We start from the raw sequence: 10,987 nt of genomic DNA, 5'->3' as shown, positions 1-10,987 counted from the left end.
GTCTATAAACCAGTGAATATATCACACAACTTGTGACATGGCATTGGGATAGAACGCGTTACAAATACTAGAGAAATATCTAGCGGCGGCGTGAGGGAGTTGCAAATGCCGGCTTCATACCATGTTCCTTAGCTGAATCACTTTCTAAATTCGGTGACTTCATTAGGAGCTTACACAGCCGGCGACGTGTTCCTGCACTGTCGGTCTGTTAATATACATCTCAGCTTTCATCGTCTGTACTCAATGTCGCGATATTTATGTGGAAAAACACTTCATTTTATAATCAATACCATATCTCGAGTTACAGAGCTTGTATAGTTTTTAACATGGATACTGTTAGCGATACTTGTGCGCTTATAACATCTGGTGGCTTGTAAGACGATTACGTCTCTCTTTCTAAGAGACACTGGTACCACTAGCAAGAAAAGCAAATGAGACATGACCATCCATCGTGGATTTCCTCTCAGTATTGTTTCATATCGCCAGCATTCAGGTATTGACGAAGTAGCAGAGGATGCGTGACAGATTCCCCATGAGTAGTAGGCTTACAAAGTATGTGTGTATTCCGACGTGTGCAAAGAAAATGACTATATCCTGTGTTAAGGAAGGTATGGATCTGATGCATAACACTGTGATAGCCGCCAGGGAAATCACAGACTTTTTTTTGCTTGGAAAATTATGTCCAGTCAGAAGAATGGTACAGATATTTCTATTTCCAGAGGCACAATCGCCAGGAGGGTGTGTTTCAGATACTTCGATCACTGTCTAATGTTGTCCAGTTGAGGCTGCAATAGTAATATTTGATTGTGAGTGCTGTGTTCAAATATATGTGGCCAGTTCCCTAGGAAGATTCTGCCTGGTCTGCAGGAGTACGCGCCCGCGATGGCCCGTGGCGGTGATGATTTACCTTTCCAGCTAATGGTGGGAGCCATCCAAATGGAAAGGCCGGCTGTGATATGGGAATGTAGCTAACCTGACCGTGTAGCCATCTAGACGGCTGCATGGTTAACTAATACTCAGTACGTATTGGGCAGCCTTTGTGATCACATGTGTTCTCCGTAGAAATTTGAGAAGTTTCAGTATGGACGTGTGTTTGTGCTGGACCATTATTCCCTCCCATGTAAATTGTCCAGTTGACTCATCATCATCATCATCATCATTTAAGACTGATTATGCCTTTCAGCGTTCAGTCTGGAGCATAACCCCCTTATAAAATTCCTCCATGATCCCCTATTCAGTGCTAACATTGGTGCCTCTTCTGATGTTAAACCTATTACTTCAAAATCATTCTTAACCGAATCCAGGTACCTTCTCCTTGGTCTGCCCCGACTCCTCCTACCCTCTACTGCTGAACCCATGAGTCTCTTGGGTAACCTTGCTTCTCCCATGCGTGTAAAATGACCCCACCATCTAAGTCTGTTCGCCCTGACTGCTACATCTATAGAGTTCATTCCCAGTTTTTCTTTGATTTCCTCATCGTGGACACCCTCCTGCCATTGTTACCATCTACTAGTACCTGCAATCATCCTAGCTACTTTCATATCCGTAACCTCAACCTTGTTGATAAGGTAACATGAATCTACCCAGCTTTCGCTCCCATACAACAAAGTTGGTCGAAAGATTGAACGGCGCACAGATAACTTAGTCTTGGTACTGACTTCCTTCATGCAGAAGAGAGTAGATCGTAGCTGAGCGCTCACTGCATTAGCTTTGCTACACCTCGCTTCCAGTTCTTTCACTATGTTTCCATCCTGTGAGAATATGCATACTAAGTACTTGAAACCGTCCACCTGTTCTAACTTTGTTCCTCCTATGTGGCACTCTATCTGTTTATATTTCTTTCCCACTGACATTACTTTCGTTTTGGAGATGATAATCTTCATACCATAGTCCTTACATTTCTGATCTAGCTCTGAAATATTACTTTGCAAACTTTCAATCGAATCTGCCATCACAACTAAGTTATCCGCATATGCAAGACTGCTTATTTTGTGTTCACATATCTTCATCTCACCCAGACGGTCTATTGTTTTCAACATATGATCCATAAATAATATGAACAACAGTGGAGACAGGTTGCAGCCTTGTTTTACTCCTGAAACTACTCTGAACCATGAACTCAATTTACCGTCAACTCTAACTGCTGCCTGACTATCCATGTAAAGACCTTTAATTGCTTACAAAAGTTTGCCGCCTATTCCATAATCTCGTAGAACAGACAATAACTTCCTCCTACGAACCCGGTCATATGCCTTTTCTAGATCTATAAAGCATAGATACAATTCCCTGTTCCACTCATAACACTTATCCATTATTTGCCGTAAGCTAAAGATCTGGTCCTGACAACCTCTAAGAGGCCTAAACCCACACTGATTTTCATCCAATTGGTCCTCAACTAATACTCGCACTTTCCTTTCAACAATACCTCAGAAGATTTTACCAACAACGCTGATTAAAGAGATACCTCTGTAGTTGTTACAACCTTTTCTGTTTCCATGTTTAAAGATTGGTGTGATTACTGCTTTTGTCCAGTCTGATGGAACCTGTCCCGACTCCCAGGCCATTTCAATTATCCCGTGTAGCCATTTAAGACCAGACATTCCACTGTATTTGATGAGTTCCGACTTAATTTCATCCACCCCAGCTGCCTTATTGCACTGCAATCTATTGACCATTTTCTCCAATTCCTCAAATGTGAACCTACTTCCATCATCATTCCTATCCCATTCTACCTCGAAATCTGAAACATTACTGATCGTATTTTCACCTACATTGAGCAACTCTTCAAAATATTCCCTCCATCTGCCCAAGGTATCCACAGGATTCACCAGCAGTTTTCCTGACCTGTTCAAAATACTTGTCGTTTCCTTCTTACCTCCCTTTCGAAGACTGCTAATTACACTCCAGAATGGTTTTACAGCAGCTTGACCCATAGTCTCCAACCTGTTTCCAAAGTCTTCCCAAGATTTCTTCTTGGATGCTGCAATTATCTGTTTGGCTTTGTTTCTTTCTTCAACGTAACTTTCTCTGTCTACCTGAGTTCTAGTATGTAGCCATTAATGATACGCCAGTTGACTGCTTCTGCATATTTCCTGTCTTTATTTGGTTGAGAGAACATCGATTGTGGTGTGTGTTGTGTCCATCTTGAAGATGAAAGACGGGTGGAAGACACATTTGCTGTTTCTCTAGACATGTGAAACACCTAAGGTGACTTTGTAAAGCACAAGGGTGATTTGGAATCTGTTATATCATTGACATAAGTATTCGCGAGTGGAACTACCAGTTTCCTCTATTTTTTCGAGTGTCACGTAAACATCTTCGCAGACGAGATAAGTTTCTAGTTACTCAATAGTTTGCAGCACGTTCCACTTCACTAAAGTTTCGGGTATCTAGAAATATAATTTCCAGTCTTTATCTTCGGAATTATACTCTGCAAGCGATCAGTAGCATACTGCCATGTGATTGATATAGAGAATTATGGCGTAAATGGTATATTCTGGCAAACAATGTGAAACTACATATGATCTTGTAATCCCAGAGCCTGTAAATGGGTGAAGGAAACAAGCAGGCCGGGGCCAGAAACAGTAACGTCTTTGTGACAAAGAGAACCGGCCCAGCCTTTTTACAATAGTTGAGACTGATCACTGTCCGTGGAGGTGCTCTGTTCGCGTGTCAGGCCAGCGTGTGTGCAGGGGTAGTTGTCTCGTGGCCGTTGGCTGCGGGGTGACCAAGCGACCTCGCGGGAAATATCTATTGGTGCGACTATATATACGGTGCATATGCTTATGCTGTATGTCTTTGCACTATATGTACGAGTGTCTAATGGTCGATAGGTATATGCAGGATGAAGAGGTGATGTTTTTGTATGTTACAGGATGCGAGTTGTGTTTACTACATCCATATTGTATGTGGTACATAGCCCGGTTTGACATAAGTCTCACGCTGCAAATTTCAAGCTTTCCTCGACAGTAGGAGATCAGTGTAATTCAGAAAGTCTTTCTATATTTCATGGTCTGTAGATCACTTTTGTAGGGTTTAGCTGTCAGTGTAATATAGCTGCTGTACGTTTGTTTTCGATCTGTACAAAGTAGTTTTGCAGCTGAAAGTCTCGCCTGGAGAAAAATAATGGCAGACAGTCCTCCCGCACTGGCAGCAGCAGTAGTTTGGTGGGTTTCACACAAAAATAATTTAAGCTTTCCTCAACAACAGCAGAGCAGTGTAACTGAGGAAGTGTCTTTCCATATTTCATGATCTGTAGGGCACTTTTGCAGGGTTTAGTTGTCATTGCAATATGGCGACTGTACACAATAGTTTTACCGCTGAAAATCTCGTCTAAAGAAAATGGCGGACAGTGCTCCCACACCGACAGAAACAGCAGTTTGGCAGGTAAATTCAGTAATAACCAGTCAGAATGCTCCATTCATTCAATAAGACAAGGTTTGTGCTGGGCATAGGAGCGTCTTCACACTGGTTCGAACAAGATGGGGGAAAGTTATGAGAGTAACGTGATGTCTACTTTGTTCGAGTGTTCAAAGACAAGTTCAGGCAGACCATCCACCCCTGGAGGATGCTGTCCCTCATCCGCCATTGTGGCTTTAGAGTATCTCTAGACCAACAACTGTAGGACGCCGAAAATTCACCAAAAATTCCAGCCATTTTTCTCGTCTTTACGACAGTGCTTCGAATTCTGTTTGTGTAATTGTTCTGATTTTCCCATCTGTGCTTAGAGACCAGTGTGTGCTTTGAGAAATGAGGAAAAAATAACTTCCCTGACTCTAACAGCAGCAAATATAAACTAAGCCCCCTTACCATTTCAGAAAAGTGATGAATACCACAGCAGATGTAGGACCCAGAAAGTTTTCACTCTCTCTCTGGCAGTGCCTTCAAACAAGCAGCTAAAACTTGAAAAGTGGTGAGCACCCTGTTTTTAGAGTTACAAAGATATTTATTTCGACTTCCCAATATCGTCATTTTGACATGTCATGTGAGGGGGATGGAGGGGGGGGGGGGGGGGGAAGGAGGGAACGACAGCTCTCTCTGGTGGCGGTACTGTGAACTAGGTCAGTTGGACTCTGGACCTCATGATGAACACGCTGGATGGAGCTAGTGCCCATGACAACTCAAATTGTTTAAATAAACAATACATGCTAAATGAAGACTTACATCTGTTCTATACAGCAGCCCAGCACAGACTGATTTCTTTGCACACCCATTTCCAGAGGGGGAAGGGAGGGGAGCAATGCATACGTAGTAAAGACTTACATCTGTCCTATCTAGCAGCTCAGCAGAGACTGAGTCCTTTCCCTGCCAATTTCCAGATGGGTGAGGGGGGGGGGAGCAGTTAGGTTAGTAGAAGTAGCCCAGTTGGCCTATCTTCCTGCCAAAATTTGAACTTACCACCATGAAGTCATTGCGACATTGCCACATCTATGGCCGCCATCTTGGATCCGCCATCCTGAATGAATCTGGCAACGATGCAATGTTGGGCCACACCATTGTCCCACTACTAATAACAACTTCCACCGTAATGAGAGGGCATCACAGAATGAATAACACAGGACTGCCGTGCAGAAGCAATGTGAACTGGTTGCCAGCAAAACCAATCTGTCAATAGTGGAGGGGCTGGATAGTCGTGCTCTGTCGACGCTGAGTGGGTCAACAAACTATGCTCGACTGTACTCAGCCCTCCAATGTGTGTCGCAGGATTGAGTGAGTGCAGTAGATAGGACTCTATTATAGGTATGTTCAGATGTAACGATAATTTGGACAATCGTTAGGAGTTATGTCATGATATCGAGGCATGCAAAGAACAACTGAAAGATATGGTCCAAGAAGCTGTTAGTGCGATACTGAAAGGAGCTCCCACTTTTGTTGTTCTGGACACACAAACTTCTGAGGACGTACACTTGGAGCACAGCATTGTAGTGTAGTGAAACGTGGACTGTGGGTAAACTGGAACAGAAGAGAATCAAAGCATTTGAGATGTTCTACAGAAGAGTGTTGAAAATAATGTGGACTGATAAGGTAAGGGATGAGGAGATTCTCCGCAAAATCGGCGAAGAAAGGAACATATGAAAAAAAAACTGAAAAGAAGAAGGAACGGGATGACACCTGTTATGACATCAGTGAATAACTTTCATAGCACTAGAGGGAGCTGTATAGAGTAAAACTGTAGGCAAAGACAGAAACTGGAATATATCCAACAACTAACTGAGCACGTAAGTTGCAAGTGCTACTCTGATATAAGAAACTTGGCATAGGAGAGGATTTGTGGTGGGCTGCATCAAACCAGTCAGAAGGCTGATGATACAAAAAAAGAACCGGACTCTTTAAAAACGAAGCGTACTAGGAAGCAGTTCGAAGGATGTTTTTGCTCCAAGAGAAGGCGTCAGCTCATTTTGCACATGACAGAGTTGCACATGTTTTTTCTCTGCCCTGCAAAATTTTACCACACCTCAATCTCTGGATATGGCGCCAGGTGATTTATTCCTCTTTCCTCGGATGAAGGAAGCATTCACCTGGCAAGCATCTGCAGAACGAAGATGAGGTTTTCGAGGATGTAATCGCCCTATGCCTATTTTATTGTTTATTTTCGGTTGTTGTTGTTGTGGTCTTCAGTCCTGGGACTGGTTTGATGCAGCTGTCCATGCTGGACGAGTAAACAGGATTGGCCATTACATCCAGGTTCGTAGATGGCGACTGAATATTGCTGCGTCCCTAAACTATCCTACATACTGATTCCTGTGCTTGTAGAGATCTATATTTAATGATAATATTGAGATAATAAAAAGTCACTAATTGAAATCATATTTGTTAATCCTTGAGGAAAGTAAATAATCGCTAGTCGGGCTCACAGTCTCACAGCACTCATTATGCCAACAAAGAAAAGTTTTAATTAGAAGATTAAGTTCAGAAAGATTTGTCACACTAGCTCACGATATGACTTCTTCTGGCATCCAGTGAAGTCGAAGTTCACTTGAACAATATTCAGACCTCCACGTATCGTAAATGGCTGGCCTTTCACATGAAATTCTACCATCCTCTCTTCCATTCATCATTAACACATCCACAGTGCTTCTCCCACATTTGTCTGATATCCACTTTTGAATATATTTTTAACGAGAGCTGTTGAACAAGGGAGATGTATCTGCAACTATCCCAGTATTTATTGAGTGGATGTAAAATTCGTTGTTTGATGCAACTTTTACTCAACAACTGCCCATTTTCCTTCATTATTACCGTAATCCTGCGAGATAACGCCCTGCAGCCTGGCTTGGTCGCGGTGATGTTTTTAAACTACGTACTGCAGTTGTCTTGGTATTTACGAGTGCATGTCATTGCATGACTACAGCTAATGATGCTTTCCAATGTATATTCACTGCTTCTTTACATTTTGAACGATCTGAAGGTGGTTGTAGACAGCAGCCGAAACTAGTTACCGTACTTTAATTGTAAAAGGAAAATTGCGGTCTAGGCATTCAAGGATTTTTACTTTAAAAAATTTTTATCTAATAAACTACATCAAGACGGCTGTCTCCTTCTTGACAACATAAGGCTTCACTATTAGGTTTCATGTTCCAGTATCTTTTCCTGAAATGTTTACGATCTTAATTAGTTCGTATCCAACCATCTGCTTCCCATATACATCATGCTTTACATCACTTATATTCTTATTCTGTGCTTCCATGTGAGCCTTTCTGGTTATTTTCTTGGCAGCTGTTCTTTTCTCTTCATATACTTCACACAGTATATCGGTTTCATTTTTTAAATATATCTTGTATGCTTTCCGTTTTCCTTCAGTTGCTAGTTTTACTTCTGCGCTCCATACTCTGAAACAACGATTCACATAAATACGTTAAATAACGCCACAGAAACATCTGCCAATGCAATGAACCGGTAAAACCCCTCTTGTTAAGACACGACAAATGGCAGTAGGAGTTATGGTATCAGAACTGCAACAGTTCGCTTCGGTTGAGCAGAGGTGCCGTGGTGCGATGCCAGAAGGAGTTCTGTAGTGTTAATTTTTTTCCATTCTCCAGTAAATTTCAGACGACGTAAGTTAACGGCGATTCAGTTCTTCATTACCGGAGTGTCTAAAATTCATGTTACCAAAAAAGATCGGTCGTGCCGTTTTCGAGGAAATCGACTTGCACGACAAGACTAAAACACTTTGTAAAGCAAAACTGGTTTCATCAGAGGGCTAAAAGAAGTACAGTTCTCACTGTAACTGCCTCTAACGAGTTTCAGGTACAAATAATTTAAAGCATGTAAGTTCATTTCAGAGTTTTTTTACTGACGCTTTTAACTCCTCGAGTTTCTCAAAACTGTATGTCTGATTACGGATTCGGTTCTATTTCAGTAAGCGAATCGCAGCCTATATGCTTGAGCTTCAATACTGAAAACTCTAAGCAGACTGAAATTTAATACTCAGAGACATTTTCAGAATAGATCCTTCCCATACCGACTGTAAATTGTATTGTCTGGAAATATGTTATAATCTACCTGAAATAAATGTACGGTGACAACTGTCCTGTGAAAATACAGCGGCAATGGGCGTTGAAATTCAAAGTATGTGTTGAATACATTTGAAAACTGGCTATGAAATAACTGTAGTGAAGGTATTCAGAACGGAGGGAATTTACACATAAAGAACAAACTGTGTCGAGTGGTTACTTGTATATGTTAACACACTGCAACGTCGACTAAAGGAAAGTTAAACATCTGAATGGCGCAAAGAGAAAGCAGAAACCTACGGGTTCGCCGTTGAGTCACGCCCCTGTGTCGAGTATCTCACAAAAAACTTGCTCCACTAGGAAAAGAAATTTGTACGATAAACGTGGCGTTACCGAGATCTTATCATATTTAATTTTGTTTCTTCGCAAGGGTCTGGCAGGCACAAGTTTTACGTTCCGTCCCAGCTGTAACAGCGAATGCGGAGGGACCAGTTCAGATTTTATTGTATGCTGAAATTTGGCTTTGCTATACTTTTTTTTAACTCAGTGGTGCTATGGAGACGGAACACAAACCAGTTGAGATTTAGGAGGATTAAAGTAACCGCATTACAAGACGTCAAAATAAGCCCTAAGCTGCATCTTTTCAGTCCATTCGTAAGCATACAGATTATGCCTTCCGCAGTGAAATTTGCTGTTCAGAACAACAAAACCTTTTTCTCCTACCTGATTGATGCTTAGTTGAAGATGGTTAACAATCAGAATTGAATTAAAATACTAATCGGTCTTGATCGCAAGGATTTATTAAAAACTAAAAATCACACGTCAGAATGTAACCGACTTCGATTTTAGCAAAATCTTCATTAGACAACGTCACTGAAACGTTAAAAATTAATATTCATGTTATTTACGTAATGTTAATTGATGTTTAACGTTCCAGAGACTTGGTCTGAAGGTGATTTATGAGAAACTCGAAACAGGATACCATTAGACACGCGTGATTTTTAGTTTTTAATAAATCCCTGCGATCAATATTGATCAGTATTTTAATTACTTTTCAGATCGCTATTAATTTCCCGTAATGTTTTCAAAAGTTATTAGTTAGAACTGAATTCCGGATCGTGAAAATAGCTCAGATAGAACATCTGTATCCTACTAATCAGGAGATACCGTAGGTTCCAACCTACCTCCTCCATTTCCGAACAATGACGGGAAGAAAGTACGTATAAGCCCGATTTTCCGTAGTATTACCATTATGATCATTACAGGCTCTGTTTGTGACTTCATAATACGTTTTCTGTGTTGTCTTCGAAAATGTACTCTCGGAATTTTGAAAGCCAACTATTGTCTTCTTTTAACTGATACTTCGGTCACTTCTTTGTAGATAATTATAAAAGAAAATAATTATAAATAATTAACTAAATAATTAACAGGGGACCGCGGCTGCCAACTGTGGCCGTCACTCTGAACATGCCCAGCAAGCATGGAGTCATAAATCTGCAACCTCCAGCTGAGTTCATGTTCAGCCAACCTAGCTGCTATGTCTCAGCCTGACTGACTGATATAAAACTGGTCACAATGAGAAGAAGTAATTTTGCATATCCCACTGCTGGTTAGTAATCGGGTTTTATCTTCGTTCTTGGAAATACACTGTACTGTGGTGTTCCTCTTGTTGTTGTTGTGATCTTCAGCCTAAATTTTGGAAATTTGTGGTAAGGTCTTATGGGGCCAAACTGCTAAGGTCATCGTTCCCTAAGCCTACACACTATTTAATCTAACTTAAACTAACATACGCTATGGTCAACCACACACCCATGCCCGATAGAGAACTCGAACCTCTGACGGGGGCAGCCACACGGACCGTGCCAAGGCGCCCCTGACCGCGCGGCTACCCCATGCGGCTTTGACTGGTTTGACGCAGCTCTCCAAGCTACTCTATCCTGTGAACGCATCTTCATCTGCGAGTAACTACTGCAGCGTACATCCATCTGAATCTGCTCAGTGTATTCATCTCTTGGTTTCTCTCTACGATTTTTATCCTCCGCGCCTCTCTCCAATACTAAATCGATGATCCTTTGACGCCACAGAACGTGTCCTACCAATCGATTCCTTCTTGTAGTTAAGTTGTGCCACAAATTCCTCTTCTCCCCAATTATGTTCAGTGCCTCCTCATTAGTCGGACAACGGCGGTGCCGTAGTGGATACACCGGTTCCCGTGAGATCACCGAAGTTAAGCGCTGTCGGGCGGGGTCGGCACATCGATGGGTGACCATCCGAGCCGCCATGCGCTGTTGTCATTTTTCGGGGTGCACTCAGCTTCGTGATGCCAATTGAGGAGCTACCCGACCGAATAGTAGCGGCTTCGGTCAAGAATACCATCATAACGACCGGGAGAGCTTGTGCTGATCCCACGCCCCTCCTATCCGCATCCTCCACTGAAGATGACACGGCAGTCCGATGGTCCCGGTAGGCCACTCGTGGCCTGAAGACGGAGTGGCTCCTCATTAGCTACTGATATACAATCTAATCTTCAGGCT

At 42.1% G+C, this 10,987-nt stretch overlaps 1 pseudogene; it reads left to right on the top strand.

Annotated features, from left to right (window-relative positions):
• The first annotated feature begins 10,629 nt into the window (after positions 1-10,629).
• On the top strand, positions 10,630-10,747 carry LOC124555504 (annotated as a pseudogene).
• Positions 10,748-10,987: the final 240 nt, after the last annotated feature.

Source organism: Schistocerca americana, chromosome 1, assembly GCF_021461395.2.
Source record: "Schistocerca americana isolate TAMUIC-IGC-003095 chromosome 1, iqSchAmer2.1, whole genome shotgun sequence".
Lineage (NCBI taxonomy): Eukaryota > Metazoa > Arthropoda > Insecta > Orthoptera > Acrididae > Schistocerca > Schistocerca americana.
Note: the sequence above shows the minus strand (reverse complement) of the source record. Positions and strands in the feature narration are given on the sequence as shown.